Source organism: Myiozetetes cayanensis, unplaced genomic scaffold (assembly GCF_022539395.1).
Source record: "Myiozetetes cayanensis isolate MyiCay16 unplaced genomic scaffold, myiCay2020 scf36, whole genome shotgun sequence".
Classification (NCBI taxonomy): Eukaryota; Metazoa; Chordata; class Aves; order Passeriformes; family Tyrannidae; genus Myiozetetes; species Myiozetetes cayanensis.
In genome coordinates this window covers 207605-226143 of record NW_026087588.1, presented here as the reverse complement: position 1 = coordinate 226143, position 18539 = coordinate 207605, and positions in this window count along the sequence as shown.

The window sequence follows — 18539 nt, the reverse complement described above, 5'->3', positions numbered from 1 at the left end:
GCAGCGGCGGCAGCGCGGAGGGGCCGCGCCGGCTCCTCCTCCGCCCCCCGCGGGGCCTCGCTGCGAGCGGCGCCTCGGCGCGGGCGGCGGCGGCCGCGCTACTGCAGCTGCGGGCGGGCCATGCCCGCACCGCGGGCCCTGCTGCTGTCGGCGCCTCCCTCAGCGGCGGCCCGGCATGGCGGCGGCCGCAGGCACGAACCGCGGGCGGGCGCGGGGCGGCGGCAGGGCCGCGCTGGCGGGGGCGGCGGGGCTGTGCGCGGGCTCAGCGCGGCCGCATCCCCCGGCGGGGCCGGGGCAGGGCCGGGCCGGGCCGCTCCGCTGGCGCCGTTAGTCCGCCCGTCACTGCGGGGCCATCGCCGCGCCCGCTGCGCGCATGCGCCGCCCGCGCCCGCAACGGGGGCTGCGCCAGCGCCCCCAGCGGCGCCCGCGCCCCGCCGCGGGACACGGGCTGCGCGCGCCCGCCGCGCGGGGCTGGGAGCGCGCACGGGGAGCGCGCACGGGGGGAGGGAGCGCGCACGGGGGGAGGGAGCGCGCACGGGGGGGGAGCGCCACCTCAGACACCGTGAGGGACCGGCTGAGCGAGCGCTGTCGGCCCCGGCAGCGCCTCAGACACCCTGAGCCAGGGGCTCACGGCCTCAGCCACAGCCTCCCACACCGTCATGGGCTCAGGAAGCGCTTCAACCGGGGACCCACACGCTGCCCCTCCTCTCCCCCTGCCGCCGGCCGGGCCGGTCCCGCCCCTGTCATGGCGAGCGCTCCCCGCCGGGGCTGAGGGGCGGCCCCGCCTCTGTCCTCGGGCCGCGCCGGAGCCGCGGCCGGGCCCGGCGGTACCGCGGGCAGCCCTCACACGGGGAGCGGGCCCGGGCGATGTCAGGAGCGCTGGCTCCGTGCGGTGGGCGCGCCCCGTGCTCACCGCCGGCCTCCCACACGCGGCACCGTGGATCTGTCCCGGGTGTTCTCGTTGAAACCCCCACGTACAGCACAGCAGTCCACGCACAGGCTCAGGGCAGGTAGGGGGGTTATGGCGGGAACTACTTGTACGTCCTCTGTAAGCACCAAGGCCGTCCCACAGATCTCCAGGTCCTGTGCTGCCACACTGCAAGCACCGTCAGGCAGCCCCTTCCCTCCTTGTCTGCTCGGCCTTTTGGGTAACTGCCTGACACAGCTTCTTTTCCCCACTTGGCCCTCGCAGTGTTCACTCAGAGTTGTCCACTGAACTAATCAAGGAGTTCCACCTGTACCTTTTAGCTCCTTGTTCTCCTCATGAAGCCCCCAGGCTTTCCAGCCCAGCTCAAAATGAGCAAAATACAGGAATCTGGGTCTTGACTCCAGATACCCATTTAGCACTTGTGGTGCCCATCAGGCTGTACAGCTCATTCCCCATCTGACACTGTTCCACACAGCGCATGTGCTGCCTCGGTGCCTCTCCCAGCAGACCTACAACACCCTCGTGCTCTCCCAGCAAACACTCAGTAGCCATCCCTGGACCACAACGACTTGCTCCATCCCTAACTTGACTTCACTCCCAGGCACACCATCTTCATTCTCACCCTACTGTTATATTGCTTGTAAAATGCCCAGTTCCTTCTTCAGCTCACTGCCAGAAACACCTCCTGTGCTGAGCCAAGCCAACAGGACTGAAATAACATCCAAGCAAATTCCCACCAAGTCCACATTCTCATATACACCTCCCTGTATCACATCCTCTGCCAAACTCCAAACACAGTGTCCTGAACGCTCATCTCAACCCCTCCCAACTCTGGCTCTTATGCAAGGAGCTGACTTGCACACAAAGAGTTTTACCAGTCCTGTTTAACTTCTGGGATATGCTCCTTTGGGGTATTGTGCACAAGCAGTTGCCATCAGTAGTGTTCCAGGACCACCTCCATGTCCCCATCCACAGCATTACCCTGCACTGTTCTGATGGAGCTCATAAGGAGGTTTGGATTCCACCTAAGTAAACTACAGTTCTGCCAAGACAGCTAACATAAACTCTAGAACTGCAAGTAAATCTTACTCTTGGAAATTATGGTAATAATTGAATATGAAATTGTAAGAGTAGCAAGACTGCCTAGGTCAGGTCATACCCTTTTGACCAGAGGAAGCCCACAGTGGGTTTTTTTCCCCACTATTCCTGGCTGATCTGCTGAATTTCACTTTTCGACCCTCCATCTCAGGGTCCACATTTCTAACAGTGCCATCCAAGAATGAGATGTAATATTTTCTGCCTCTGTTGATCAAATTTTCTCCAGTCTATCAGCATCACTATCCTGGAGAACTAGTCCTGCTGTCCAGAGAGCCTGGGTTAGGACCTCAGCTGGGTTTGGACCCTCTGTGAGGGGCTGGAGTGCCTCCCCGGGCCCTGCCCCAGGGGTTGGCTGAGCCCCTCGTGCTGCAGCTCTGTGACCTGATCAGCCTGCTGGGACAGAGCCAAGTAGGGAGAGGTTTCACCTGGGCTCTCTCTACTGGGCCTCAGGAGCTGCTTTGAGGCACCAGACCTTGCCTTTTCCTGAGCCACGTGTGCCTGCCTGCTGGCTGCCTGCCTTGGCCCTGGACCTGCTGGCTGCTGTGGATGCTGGTGATCAAGGCACAGCCCTGCTGCTACTGGACCTGCTCTGCTCTCCTTGCTCAGGTCCTGTGCACTACCTCTGCCTCGCTCTTGCCTTCCTGGCTCACCTGCCCTGCTGCAGTGGCCACTATTGCTGCTCCCTGCTCCTAAAAGCCTTGTGGAGCCAGTGTTCCCTTTGCTCGCCTCCCTTCCCAGACAGTGGTGTTTGCTTAACTTTGAACAAGCCCTGAAACAAACAATAAACTGTCGAGAGCACCCCTTTATCTTTTCAGTGGAAAACAAGGGTAGAATAGGCATGTTATTTCATTTCCCAGTTCCTATCAATGGTCTGCCAGTGGCTGTGTTTGGGAAAAACTAGACACTTAATTTATATTAGGTCAGAACACAGCCTATGAGCTCTGCCAAACACAGATATCTGCACTAATGTCCTGAGTCCTTGGGTGATAGTTTTATGGGTTTGATTCTCCTCTACAGCACTTGAACAGAATAAACATTTAGATCTCAGTGAATAGTTCTTTGTAAATGTATTATAGAGAACAGGAGGTGTTGAGATCCTTCTGGTATGGGAGTGGTGCATCCTAAAGTATCTCATTCCCACAGTGCTGCATCTTTAAGGGAAAATTACCAACTGAAAGAAGGAAATACAGGTCAGTAGATACACTGCCTCTGAAAGCTTGGATGTGAAGAAAAGGATGGGTTTTGTTGTTGTTTTGTTAGGGGGGGTATTTTCTCCTCAGACAACTGCCAATGGCAAGCTCGTTTCTAATTGCTTGCTTGTTTGACTTGATGTAGGTTTCCTTCTGTGTCACTGCATTTTGAATATGATGAAAAGAGAGGCAGGGTAAGAGCAGAGTGATTGTAAGGGTTGCAACAACAGTGTTTGCTGGGCTGATGTTATTAATGTATTAGCAAAACAAATCACACACTAATAAATAGGAAATCACAAAAACTATAGAACAAAGGAACAACAAACATCCCCACAGCTTCCAAGAAAGACCAAGACTTAATGTTACCAAAAAGCAGTCAGAGGAGCTGAGGAGGGTTATCATGACTGTGCAAAGCCTGGGGGCCTTTGTTAAGTGATCCTTGGCTATCTGCTCCCCCTTGTTACCATCCCAACAGACACAGCTGCAGGGATCTCTCCTGTAGCACAAGCTGCAGCAATTAACTTGTCTGTGCCTCTTTGATTTTGAGTCTGCCCTGCATTTTGTCTCCTAGGATTGTCCTTCTAGTTTTGTAACCCCCAGATGTCCAAGGGGGGTCCAGCCGTGTCTTTGGGATGCAGAGCATACAGGCACCCCTCAGCCCATGGGTTTGGCCTCACTTTGTATTCATGAATGAACACAGGCTTCCCCAGCAGAGCATTGTTTACCTTCTGTGTTGTTTTACATTTTTCCAGAGTGGCCATGCCTTTTAGAAAGATATTCCAGGGGTTTGCTAATACGTTATCAACATCTCTCTCTGCGAGTTGTTACTTTTGCTTCGAGAGGTTCATGCCTACGACACCCTATTTTTACAGGCTATGGAAGTGGCTGTGATGGCCCTTTCATTCATATTCACATCCACATATGAAGAAGCCAATTCTTGCTTTTTCATTTGGGTGTGTTTTTTGCAAGTCACTTTTTTTGGAGGGGCCAAATAAAGGCCTCTGCATTATCAGTCTTAGGACCTGGAGCAGTGCAGTACAATTTGTGTCTTTACTGGTGCAGAGGAATTCCTTGTTCTAAGCCAGAGTGTTTCTTATCTGTTGCTGAACACTGGAATACCCAGTGCTGTACAAACATTTTATAACAGTGTCTGTTAGACCCACCAGCTCTTTGCAACTGTGTGTGGGATTTTGTTTGTTTGGGTGTTGTTTTTTTTTTAAACTATCTGCTATTTTTCAGAAACACCCAGCAAATAAACAAGGATCTATTTCTGGTTTGGATTCACAAGCACCTGAGAATGAATATTCCCCAACAATTTTAAGGTCCTTGGGATCTCAGAACAAAACCCACCAAGTCACTATTGTTATGGGGTTTGCTTATTGTTCTCCACAAGTCAGTCACCCACAATTCCCTCCTTCATTTGGGTGATACTTTTGAAGGGAATTTTCATAGGATGAATCTGTAGGATGTGTTCTCCAGCATTTATTATTCAACACCGCTTTCTCCGTTAGTTCTCCCAGCCCTTCCTCACCTGAGCCAGGCTGGTGTGGGTGTAGCTGCAGCAGCTTTTCTCCAGCTGTATGATGTATTGTTAGGCCATGCCTGGCCTAACAATTGTTCTGTTGGGATTGGCACCAAGTGTGGTAGTGCTTTCTGCAGACCATATGAGATCTTTGTAATCAAGTCCCTCCTGTGGTTATTAAATTGTGTAGGTATAGGCAGAAGTCATGAGAAGTATAGCTGTGCAACTCTGAAGTTCTGTCAGATGAGGTCAAATCCCTCTTTTTTTCTAGAACTGGACCTAAGAACTTTTATCAGATGCTAAACATGTTCTATGTTGCTCTACTTTATGTTTACAAAAGAACCCTTTTGGGTTAGTTTTGCCATGTAGTGGTATTTACATGAACTGTGTGAGTGACTTTTCTGTTGTGGCTAATGTAAAAAATGTGTTTCCCTTACCTTTCCAATGTGTCACCAAAGACATTCCCAACATCCCTCTTAGAGGCAGAAGGGTGTTGATAGTGCTACCAGCACACCATCTCCTCACTGAAGCTGGGTATTTGTTTATGAGGTGCTAAACAAGGAAGTTTGAGTTCTGCCCTGGCTACAGTACTGTAAATCCCAAATCAGCTGCTGCTTGGTTAAGCTGGGAGTTCTTGTCTTCTCTGTGCCACAACTTCTCTCAAGTCCTCTCTCAGCCCAGGGGAAGCACCACTCTGCTCCTGCTCTAGCTCTTACACGTGTTTGCCAGCTCAGGAGGATGACTCTTTCCAAAATGCATAGCAAGAGCTCAAAATTAATTTGGACAGCTTATTAAATTGTAATGGCTTGGGAGGGGTATGTGAGCAAGTTCTGCATTTGCATAATTGAATTGGCATAATTGAGCTGTCCACTGAATTTTGCTTCCAGGAGCATAGTTTACTTCCCTCTGGACATCTTTGCCATCTGCCCCCTGGGCTGGGAGGGTGAGAAGTACTACACAGGCTCACACAGGGAGCCCCTCTCCTGAGAGCTAGGTTTTTAGCTTTGGGGGTTGTTTTATTATTTAAGCAGGGATAGTCTGGCCTTTCTCCTTTGGCTCTTAGTTGTGAGTGGGACAGAAAATCTGCTGGAAAACATTGGCCTTACTTGTTTCCTTGACTGCCTCGTTCCAAATCCAGGCAAATAAGGATTACTGTGACTTCCTAAAGGTGAGCTCTTAGATCCATGTGTCCCCCGTGCAGCTCTTCTCAGACCAGAGCCTGTCTGGTGCTCTGTAATGAGAAACCTTCTGCCTGAGGACAGGGAGGTGGTTAATCCCCATACTGCTTTTCCTTGTCCTGGAGTTGTAAGGCTGCAACTGCCTCTTTTGATAGGGAGTTTGTAGTTACTCCCCTGACAAACACTTTCTCTTCACTAGGAGGTCTCCTGACAGGGTTTGGTGAGAAACCAGTACAGACTGATTATTTCACTTTATCAGGCAAAGAATACAAAGTTCTCCTTGTTTTTTTTTTTTTTTTTTTTGTCTTTAACAGTGCAATCCCAGTATTTGGTAGTTGATTAAAATATGTAATTCAGAGAATATCTCACTGAGACAATCCCATGTGGTACAGCATGTCTGAGGTGATCACAGCAGTCACGTCTGGCCTTTGTTTGACTTTGTGTCCTGCCTGAGGACACTGCTCATTTTTGAGTCCCCAGCTCATCCCTGGTGTGGGTTGTGAGTCTGGTCAAGACCTGGGCTTCCAGGAGTGCAGGAGAACAGGACTCCCTTTGGTTTGGAGCATCACAAAGCAAGTAGAGATGATCTGGGATTAGCACTAAATAGTCAAGCTGATTCTGAGCCAAACTGTCAATGCAGAAATACTGGTTCAGCTCTGCATGTATTCCAGTTCCATTTAGGTTTTTCTGGGAACAAGAATCTACCTCTTATACAGCTGAGTTGTGACTCAAACAGATCAACTGACATTGATGGCCTTGGGCTGTTCCTACAGGAGTACAGATTGATGATGGAACTGGTTTCTATTCCCTACTTTTGTTTACCAAAAATAGACACTAATTACTATTTGACTGAATATGGGAAAGTTGAATAGCAGGAGACTTTCTCATAGTTGAAAGTCCAATTGTAACTGGATTTGGCCTCAAAATACTTTCTCCTCTTTCCCTGATTTGCATTGCGGGGGCTTCCTGAGAAACTGCCTGGAGAATTCTCACTTTCTGCTGGAGCCTCTGACAGCCTCTAACTTCACAATTCCAACAATACGGGGCTGTAAGAGTGACTGTGTCAGAGCTGACTCCAGTACTGTGCTTCCAAAAGCAGGCAGTGACATATTCCCCAATACTTAGGGGACAGCAATAATGCTGTAGCAGATAGCGTGATTTTCCTAGCACAGTCTTGCAGCAATTTGTGTCTCGTTGACCTACACAGACAGCAGCATTTCACATCCTGAGACAGATCCTCCTCCACTGATGTGTCCAGGACCTTTTGACTTTTTGGCTGCTGTTGCAAATTGAGTTGATGTTTTTGCAGGGCTATTATTAACTTGTTTCTTTTGCTAACAGACATCCAGGGCTCCAACATGTGTATTCCTGGGATTGTAAGTGATGCACTGGGTAAAAATATCTACTTGGATTTTGTCTCTCTGTGAGGTCTGATGCCTCAGAGCTTTTTGATTTTTTTAGTTTTTATAGATTTTAGATGTACAGTGATTGTAGATTTTAACGTAGCTGTATTACCCTGTAGCATAATGTTTACACATACCCAACTTGTTACCCTGTTTCATATCAATCCCCCTAAATTCCATTAGCCTGTTCAGTCTTCTTTTCAAGGTAGAATTGTAGAAAAACACCTTAAGGCTGGACCAGGAGATATCACACAGACACAGCGACCTTCAAACCCAGAACTCTGGAGGAACTCCAAGGACTGTGTGTGCTGTGAAGAAGATGAAGATGAGGAAGAGGGGGGCCAGTTGGGCCCCCAGGCCCAATTCCTGAAGGGGCGTGTTGGGGGCAGAACCGGGGGTGGACAAACTGGGATTGGATGGACCTTATTATAAATCATAGAACCCCTGTCTGGGGACATGTGTGGTGTGTGTTCCTCTGGGCCTCTGGACTCATTAAAGGACCTGCTCTCTTTATCTTATCTCCTACACTAAATTGGCCTGCAGGCTCTTTCTCCAAGCTTTTTTAGGCAACAGTCTGACACTCTGAAAGGCGGAAAAGTGGGACCTTTGACTCCTCGGGATCGGGAAGTATCATTCTGCAGGAAATTCTTTTTCTGCTGGCATATTCTGGAGAATTCCTGCACCGATCTTGAGAAGCCCAGCTCCTCAGAACCACACACATGGAGGTGAGATAAAAGAGCAGCTCCTTTGGGTGGTTTTGCTAGCAGCTGCAGAGGGGGTTTTCCCAGAAATAGGGGAACATGGTAGGCTGGGAAGTGAGACTTTGGGCCTGTGTTGTTGCAAAAGTTGGTGTTTTCTCAGTCTACGGGCAGAAAGCTGGAACGATTAACCGGGAGTGGGTGGAGGACCCCCCACTTGTGGCTTTGGTAAAGGCAGGGCAGGGACAGTGGGCCGTACCGCTGCGGTTACTCAGGGGTTTTGTATTGGCTTGCTATAACCGGGAGGAGAGGGACACCTTGGCTTGCGTTAAAATACCCTGTCCTGGTCTGAAGGCGGTGGCGGTGTTCAGAGAGTGGGCTTGTGGAGTACTCCTGAGGGCACGAATTCAAATCTGGCCCCGGGAAGTTTTTCTGGTAGTTGTCATCATGGGTTGTGTTGAATCCCGAGAGGAGATCCCCAAAGGATCTCCTTCAGCCTTGGTTATGCAGCACTGGAAGCATTTGACTGGCCATAAAACATGTTTAAAGAAGCAGGAGATATGCAGGCTCTGTATATGTGGCCTTTGCACTGGCTGCTCAAAGGGGAGACTTGGCCAAAGTTTGGCTCTTTTCAAATGAATACAGTGTTACAGCTTATGTCGACCCTTCATAAGGCGGAGCGATGGAATGAAGTGGCATATGTCGAATTGTTTGTGGCTTTTTTAAACCGTCCGGAATGGAAGAGAGAGTATAAGTTAGATAAAGCCCCGACAGAGGCAGAGCTCTCAGAAATGGTTTTAGAGAAAGGAAAGATCGTGCTAACCGTGATCCCATCAGTCAAGTTTATGTTAAAAGGCCGGGAGCCGCTCCTGCTGGGGCGGCCGGCGCTGCGGGACCAGCGGGGGCGGCGGTGGCTCCTCCTGCCGGGGCCGCGGGCGCTGCCGGACCAGCGGCGCCGGGACGGGCCGCAGGCGCAGCGGGCGCGGGTCCCGCCGGGGCCGCGGGACAGGCGGGGGGTTGGCGGCGCTGGTCAGGCGGCCGCGGGGGCTGCAGGCGTGACTGCAGGGGTTGCCGCCGGCGCAGCGGGAGCGGGTCCAGCCGCGGGACCGCCAGGGTCTGGGGCTGGCACCGGAGCTGCCGCGGGTCCGGCAGACGGAGCGGGCACAGACCGCCCCTCGGCTACGGCCAGCACGGCTGCCCACAGTACCTCGGCAGCTATGAGCAAAATGCCCGCCGGAGCTGCGGGAGGAGGAGGAGCGGGGGCAGTCCCTGCAGCCGGGGCCGCCGCCCCAATGGACACCGGTGCTCCTCGCCCCGCCATTACGGGCGGAGCCGCTTATCCTTTGAGTCTCGCAATCCCTCACGGTCCGTGCCCTCCCCCCGGGTACGCGGCCATCCCGACTGCCCCCCTTGGTACTCTGGGTTTCCCATTCCGAAGCGGGGGGGCAGATCCCGGGGGCGTTTCCAGCTTCTGCACGGGATCATCGGGGAACGGGCACGCCAAGGAAAAGCAGATCGTTCTCGGCCTCCGACAGGAGGCAAAGGCGGGGGCTTGCCCCCTTTGACCCCTCGGGCATGAAATTCAAAACTAGGGATAGCGATCTCACTGACACAGGTACAGAAGCCTCTGATGACGAATCAGACAGTACCTCAGAAGAGGATAAAGGTTCCGTAGTAAAACAAAAAACAAAGGCGAAGGTTTCCACAGCAACTGCCAGGGGAAGGGGGAGAAGGGTGCATGAGGCTCTGTCAGATCCAAGGCCGGTGGCTTGTAGAACGAGGACAAGAGAGGAGAAAACTGTCATAGAGGCTCCCCTGAGACAGGTAACCTAAGACTAGTCTTGATAAAAGTTCCTTTTTCTCTGGTTGAGTTACAACAATGGAAGGCCTTAGCGGGGGCAGATAGAGATAACCCAGAAAAGATGGCTAATTATGTGGAAAGAGCAATAAAAACACAAGGTCCGGACTGGTATGACCTGGAAGTTATGATGGATATGTTACTTGATAGTACGGAGAAGGAAATGGTTAAGCAGGATGCCTGGTCTGAGATTCAGCTACTGCTGGCATCTGGAAAACTCACAGGGAAACTTAAGGATGTATTCCCCCCAGAGGACTCAAAATAGGATCCCAATTTACCAGAAGACAGGGAAGCACTGAAACACTATCAGGATTGGGTGGTGTATGGTTTAAGACATGTTATTCCAAAAGCAGTGAATTGGTCAAAAATATATGAGGTGAAGCAAGACAAGAATTAATCTCTGACAGACTTCTTGAATAGGCTGAAAGAGGTCATACAAAAGTATACAGATGTGGATATCCATTCAGACTTTGGGAAAAAACACTTGGTCTATTTGTTCATAGGTCAATCTGCAGATGATATAAGGAAAAAGTTGCAAAAGGTAGGTGAGAAGAAAGATATCCGTGAGTTATTGGATACAGCTTGGACAGTGTATCAGAATAGGGATCAGAAAGGCAAGGCAAAAGTGCTGAAGGTGGAGGCAGATGACTGCCACACACCCCACAAATTCAGTAACTACCATGAGCACCGCAAACACTGCCCACCACAAATGTTGTAAATGCAATTGCCAGCATGATACAGGGAATGATTGGTGTTCTTTCTGTAAAAAGAAAGGGCACCAGAGAAGGGATTCTCTTGATTTGAAGAGAAGTGAAAACCCAGTCCCTCAACTGTCTGTGGACCAGTATGGACAGGGTGTCTGAAGGGAACGAGAGGATTCTTCCCCAGCAGAACCTCTGGTTGTAGCTAAGGTGGGGGGAGAAGTTGAGTTCTTGGTTGATACAGGCACAGCATATTCTGTGTTAAACACTTTGGAAGGGAAACTGAGTCATGATAATGTAACGGTGGTTGGTGCTACAGGGGTAAGCGAAACAAGGCCTTTCTTTAAACCTTTGAGATTTAAATTGGGTAAGCACTGGGTAACTCAGTTTCTCTACATGCCAAACTGTCCCAAGCCTATGCTGGGTAGAGATCTATTGGAGAAATTAGAAGCCGAAATTAAATTCTGCAGGGGGGGAATAAAAGTCATAATTCCTGACACTAAATATATCAAGGCAGCTGCCGTCTTCATACAGGAGAACCATGGAAAGATCCCTGCAAAGGCTGAGAATGCTGTCATCCCTAGAGTGTGGGCTAGCCATTGTCCTGGGAAGTCCAAGCAAGCAGAACCTGTAAGCATCACCCTCAAACCAGGAGCAAAGACCGGTAAGACAAAAACAATACCCCTTGAAGCTAGAAAACTGTAAAGGATTAGCACCTCTGATTGAAAAGTTTCTCAAATTTGGCTTATTGGTAAAATGTGAATCCAAGTATAACAGCCCCATCCTACCGGTAAAACAGACTGATGGTAAGAGCTATCGGTTGATGCAGGATCTAAGGGCAATCAACAAAATAACAGAGGATATACACCCAGTAGTGGCCAACCCTATACCTTATTGACCACATTAACAGATGATTTAGGGTGGTTTGCTGTGTTTGATCTCAAGGATGCCTTTTTCTGCATTCCCATGCATAAGGACAGTCAAAGCTTTTTGCTTTTGAATGGGAAAACCCTGAGAAGGGAGAATAACTCAACTCACTTGGGCAGTTTTACCCTAGGGCTACAAGAACAGTCTGACTGTATCAGGAAACCAGCTGGCAAAAGAACTGGAGGACTGGAGAAGGCGGCAGCCAGAAGGAGTTGTCCTGCAGTAGGTGGATGACACACTAATTGCTGCCAAAAGTCGGGACAAGTGCATCCAGCTCACTGTAAGTCTTTTAAACTTTTTGGGACTAAGTGGATATAGAGTCTTGAAAGAAAAGGCACAGATTGCAAAGGAAATAGTCATCTACCTGGGGCTTGAGATCGTGGACATCGACGGCTCAGCACAGACCGGAAAGAAGTCATCTGCCATCTCCCAGAGCCTCACACTGTGCGAGAAATGCAGGCTTTCCTAGGAATGGTGGGATGGTGTCGCCTGTGGATACCTAACTGTGGGTTACTAGTCAAGCCCCAATATGGAACACTAAAAGCGGCCAAGGAAGGAGTTGTGTCATGGACAGATGAGACCGGAGCCAAATTTAAACAGCTGAAACAATCTTTAATGTCAGCTCCAGCACTAGGACTACCAGACCTGATTAAGCCTTTTGAACTGTTCACATATGAGCAACTAAATGTTGCTCTGGGGGCACTGTCACACATCCTGGGAAACCAGCGAAGGGTTGTGGCCGACTTCTCGAATCAGCTGGACAGTGTCAACCAAGGTTGGCCAGAGTGTTTGAGAGCTGTAGCAGTGACAGTTGTCTTGATCCAAGAGGCCCAAAAACTCACCCTTGGGCAGCGCATTGTCGTGTATGTACCCCATGCAGTCCAAGCTGTGCTTGAGCGAAAGGGGGGGCCACTGGCTGTCCCCTAGCAGAACGCTCAAGTACCAAGCTGTGTTGTTGGAACAGGATGATGTTACCCTGAAAACAACATCTGTTGTAAACCCTGCTATGTTTCTGTCCTCAACATTGACTGACAGTGTGCCTGAGCATGACTGTTTGCAGACCACTGAGGAGGACTGTTCCAGCAGACCAGACCTGAAGGACGTGCCTCTGGAAAACTCAGACTGGGAGCTGCCCACGGACGGAAGCAGCTTCATGTGAGATGGTTAAAAGAATGACAGGGTATGCAGTGACAACCAAGGACGAGGTAATCGAGGCAAAGGCCTTGCCAGCAGATGTGTCATCCCGAAAAGCAGAACTGATTGCACTGACAAGAGCTCTAGAGCTGAGCGAAGGGAAGAAGGTAAATACATGGACTGATTCTAAATATGCATTCAGTATTGTACATGCCCATGGAGCCATCTGGAAGGAGAGAGGGCTACTAACTGCCCAAGGCAGTGAGATCAAACATGCAGACCAAATCCATGTACTCCTGCAGAGTATTTGGAAACCTGAGGAAGTGTCTATCATGCATTGCAGAGCTCATCAGAAGGGGAAAGCAACTCCCAAATTGGGAAATCATTTTGCCAACCAGGTGGCAAGAGGGGCTGCAGAAAAAGGTATCCCAGCAGTAACGCCACAGAAGGAAATCCATCTGATAGGGTTCACCCCAAAATAAGGTGAGAAAGACCACCGGTTTATTGAGTCCCTTAACGCTGAAATCAAAGAAAGTGGATGGGCTGTTACACCTACAGAACAGGTTGTGGTCACACCCCACTCCTTAGGGAGAAGCTCTGCAAGAACATGAGGCTACCACTGGGGAACAGAAAACCTTCTAAAACATTTGAGGAAGGTAGTAATAGGGACAGATATGACTGAAGTCGTGCAATCCATTGTAAGTAAATGTGAAATCTGCAGGCAAAACAATCCTGATACAAGCAAGAGAGTGGTGCCAGGGGTGACAAAGGCTGGGGACCTTCCTGGAGATTATTTGCAGATAGGTTTTTTACCACCCAGGGTACACTAGTACTGGTGGACACCTTCAGTGGATGGCCTGAAGCTCACCCCTGTTGCACTAACACAGCAAAGGAAGTGGTAAAAGCTTTGCTTAACCATATAATTCCAAAGTTTGGGGTTCCTCTTGGAATGTCATCAGATAGAGGGACACATTTCATTGCAACAGTAGTGAAGGAGGTTTGTCATGTCCTGGCAATTGTCTGGGACCTGCCTACTCCCTACAGGCCTCAGGCAAGCGGCAAAGTTGAACGTATGAACGGCACTCTTAAAATGCAAATTGGTCAAATTTGTCAGGAAACATCCATGTCATGGATTCAGGCTTTGCCTCTGGCTCTGCTGAGAGTGCATATCCAACCAAGGCAGAGGGATAATGTAAGTCCTTATGAAATATTGTATGGGAGACCATACCAGGCTCCACGTGTTCCAGGGGATATTCACATGAGGGGGAAAGTTGATCTGCAAAAGTATTTAATGGCTCTAGGCTCTACTTTACAGAAACTCCAGAGATTTGAGTTATCCAGACCCATAGGATTGGACACCCCTGCTCACCAATTCCAGCCTGAAGAGTCTATGTTAAATGGTGGGACAGTGACCCACTGCGAGCCAAGTGGAGAGGACCATTCCAAGTCCTGCTGACTTCCCTCACTGCAGTCCAAGTTGCTGGCAAAGGACCCTGGTTTCATTACTTCAGAGTTCAGAAAGCTTCAATTCCTGGAACAACCAGCAAATCAGAGCCTGACACCGATGAAGAGGAGGTGGCTTAGACTGTTTCTTTTATATGTTATCTGCACAGTCGGTAACTATGGATTAGGTTTAGAACCCAACTTACATTTGGCTTTGGTAAAATGCACCCAATATTCTTCATGCAAGTGAGTGCTGGATTTGCACTTTGGATTCGGCTGAAATTTGGCAACAAGTTTAATTTCTACATTGAGTAATTCCTGAGGATCTCTCATTAGGTTTACAGAGATATCTTCTATAAACTTACTTCATGGTTACCAAACTGGACCTGGATAAAACAACTTTATATTAGTGATATATACAGTTACTGTTTATGTAATAGCTTATTGCATGAACAGATGATATAGGTATTAGTCATCTTACTGGTATAATGTTAGGTGTAAGTGGTAGTGATTGGACAAGATTGAGTTTTGTCCATCTCTACAGGAGGGACTGATGCCTCAGAGCTTTCTGATATTTTTAGTTTTTATAGATTTTAGAAGTAGATATGCAGTGAATATAGATTTTAATGTAGCTGTATTACATCCCTTACCCTGTAGCATAATGTTTACACATACCCAACTTGTTACCCTGTTTCATATCAATTCCCCTAAATTCCATTAGCCTGTTTAGTCTTCTTTTCAAGGTAGAATTGTAGAAAAACACCTTAAGGCTGGACCAGGAGATATCACACAGACACAGCGACCTTCAAACCCAGAACTCTGGAGGAACTCCAAGGACTGTGTGTGCTGTGAAGAAGATGAAGATGAGGAAGAGGGGGGCCAGTTGGGCCCCCAGGCCCAATTCCTGAAGGGGCGTGTTGGGGGCAGAACCGGGGGTGGACAAACTGGGATTGGATGGACCTTATTATAAATCATAGAACCCCTGTCTGGGGACATGTGTGGTGTGTGTTCCTCTGGGCCTCTGGACTCATTAAAGGACCTGCTCTCTTTATCTTATCTCCTACACTAAATTGGCCTGCAGGCTCTTTCTCCAAGGTGTTTTAGGCAGCTGGTCCTTCACTGACTCTTCAGTCAACCATAACTCTTGTTAACCAAATCACTTTGGCTCACCAGGAACTTGCACCTTATTAAGTCCCTCTTCCATATCTTTTCCAGCTGTGATAAACAGAACAGGTCCCAGCTCAAGGAACAGAAGGTGTCCCAGGTTAAATGGTTTCACTGTGAAAATTTACTTTTCACTCTATCCCAAACAGCTGTTCATTCATGACAGGACCTTCCTTTTAATCTAATGACAACTTAGTTTCAAGAGCTCCTAGTCAGGGACAGTCTCAAAGGAAATCTAAGTTATTCTATGAACAGAATCTCCCTTTTATTTTACATGTTTGACTCCACTAAATAGAGCCCCTTGATATGCATGGCAGAAATCTCTGTCCAATTTATTTATGTGCTTGTAACTCTGGGGTTTGGTTGGGTATGGCTTTTGTTGGTTGGTAGGTTTTTTTGGCATTTTGCTTTGTAATTTGTATTTGATTTACAGGTTCATAGTTTTCTTCAATCCCTTAATGCCTGCCTTAAAAATGGACACTTCAAGAGCCACCTGCCATGACAGTTCTTAGCAAGGAACTTTATTTGAGTTATCTCTGCAGGTGAGATCTATAACACTGAAGTGAAAACAGTTTGGTCCTGGGGATGTGTTAGTGTTAATGATTTATTATTGAACTTGATCTTCTACTCTCTGGGGTTAAACAGGACCTTCAACGTATCCAGTAAATATCAAAGTAAAAAGCGCAAGTAAAAACCAGGGATTTTGGCACAGAAATATTTTCAAGTTCCTTTGCACTGAATTCAGAAGAAAAAACAAACCAAAAATATTAGGGGGTTTCTGTTGTATAGTCTGAGTAATCCCTTTGATCTTGCCTTGTCTTATTGCCAGAATCTCTGGCATGCCTCCTTTTCCTCACGTATTTTAAAAAGAATTTACTAATTTTCATACTTCCAGCAAGTTGTCCCTAAGAGTATTTCTGGCCTCTTCAGTGTGTTTTTTAACACGTGACCTGCAACTGCTGACAATTCTGTCTGCCCCTCTACTCCTGTACTGGGCAGAACCCGGAATGCCCTCTTGCCCCTGCTGCCTCCCCTTGCCGTGCCAGCCTTCCCTCTCAGGGCAGGGGCTTTGGGAAACCTCCAGGTTCCCAGAATGCACATTTCCAGCCTCCTCGGTGTGCCCCATGTTCTGAACAGCAGGCAGTTTAACTTCTGAGGCTGCAGGATTGCACTGCACATCGCCTTTTCGTGAAGCAGCTACTGCAGCCAGCCTGGAGGATACTGAGCCCACCTGCAGCACGCAAGGATTCCCACTGAGGGACGGTGGAGGCTTTAGGTTCAAATAATCATGGGCTTTGTGCTTGGGCTGTTTTGTGACCAGGAGAAGCCCCAGTTCCTGGTTTCTGCCCAAGCCTGCCTGGGGAGGGTGAAGTGCTGTTTAGCTGCTGCAGAGCAGCAGTTATCTCACAGATAGGTCAGGAATGCATTGACATCCTGCAGTTACTCTGCCTGGGGCTGAAACAGCCTCATGCTCTGTAGGGTGTGGGCTGAGGTACTTGGGGCCTTCCTTGTCCTGGCCTTCACTGCAAGGATCTCCCTGGGCCTTTGTGCCTACAGGCAGTACCAAGGAGAGGGCTCCTGGTAGTGACTGAGGTAGCAGTTACTGAGAGAGTTGGACACGTTCTGAGGGACCAAGTGTGTGGAGAGGGCTGGCAGTTGTCATGGCGAGGCCACTGTCACCTTGAAAAGGTGGTGGAGATCAGGGAGCTCCCTGGTGGCTGGGAAAGGCTGAGGTTGTGCCCATCCACAAGAAGTGGGACTGTAAGGCAGGAAGCCTCAGTTTAGTCTCTGAGGAAAAACAGTCCAGGTCTTCTGGGGTGCCTTTTGTGGGCACATGGAGAAGGTGACTGGGAACAGCCAGCACAGATTAACCAAGGGTAAATCATGCGACCCACCTCAGTGCCTCCTGGTGATGAGGTGGTGGGTTCTGTGGGTGAGGGAAAGGCAATGGATGTCCTCTGTCTTAACCTGAACAAGGTTTCTGACAGGATCTCAGCTGTATCCAGGTTGGGACATCATGGGGAGGAGGGACAGCATGATGGCGAGGGGCTGGAGCACTTCCCCCAGGAGGGGCTAAGGAACTGGGCTCTGTGTTAGGCTGGAGATGACTGATTCCAACGGGATGAGGTTCAACCAGGCCAAATGCCGGGTCCTGCATTTTGGCCACAACAACCCCCAGCAGCCCCACGGGCTGGGGACAGAGTGGCTGGAGAGCAACCAGGCAGAAAGGGACCTGGGAGTATGGAGTGACGGGAAGCTGAACACAAGCTAGAGTGTGCCCAGGGGGCCAAGAGGCCCAAGGGATCCTGGCCTGGCTCAGGAAGAATGTGGCAGCGGGAGCAGGGAAGTGATTCTTGCCATGACTCAGTGCTGGTGAGGCCACCCCTGGAGTGCTGTGTCCAGCTCTCGGCTCCTCAGTTCAGGAAGGACATGGAGGGGCTGGAGCAGGTGCACAGAAAAGCAACGAGGCTGGGGAAGGGACTGGAGCACAAGTGCTGTGGGGAGAGGCTGAGGGAGCTGGGGTTGTTGAGCCTGGAGAAGAGGAGGATCAGGGGAGACCTCATCACTCTGCAACTAACTCCCTGACAGGAGGTTGTAGCCAGGTGGGGGTTCGGCTCTTCTCCCAGGAAGTAGGACAAGAGGGCTCTGTCTTCAGCTGTGCCAGGGGAGGTTTAGGTTGTATTTTAGGAAAATATTTTTTACAGAGAGTGATCAGACACTGGAATGGGCTGCCCAGGGAGGAGGTGGAGTCACCATCCCTGGAGGTGTTTAAGGTGAGACTGGATGTGGCATCAGTGCCATGGTCTGGGAACCACCGTGGGGTTGGATCAAGGGTTGGGCTTGATGATCTTGGAGATCTTTCCCTACATGGTCGATTCTATGATTCTATGACTTGGGGACACCCCAATAGCTGCTTTCTGGCACTGGAGAGCCCATTTGTGTCCCCTCACTAACTCCTCTGACTGGAGGATGTAGTCAGACCACAAGGGCAGCTGTCCCCAGGTGGAACAGGGCAGGTTGGTAATGAGTAGGAGGGGTAGGAGGGGAATCAGTTTCCCTATGGGGCCAGCCAGGCTCTGAAACCAGGACTGGGGAAAGGTGTGCCAGCCTCTGGCCCTGCAGACTTTTAAACCCAACTGACAAAGCCCTGAAAAACTGGTATGAATTCCATGCTGTGTGTGTTGTGAGTAGGAGGCTGGACTGGAGCCCGAGAGCCCTTCCAAAACGAGTTACTGTACGGCAGCTTGGATTTGCTGCGTAATCCAAGAATTCCCATTCTGGGAGGTTCCTCAGC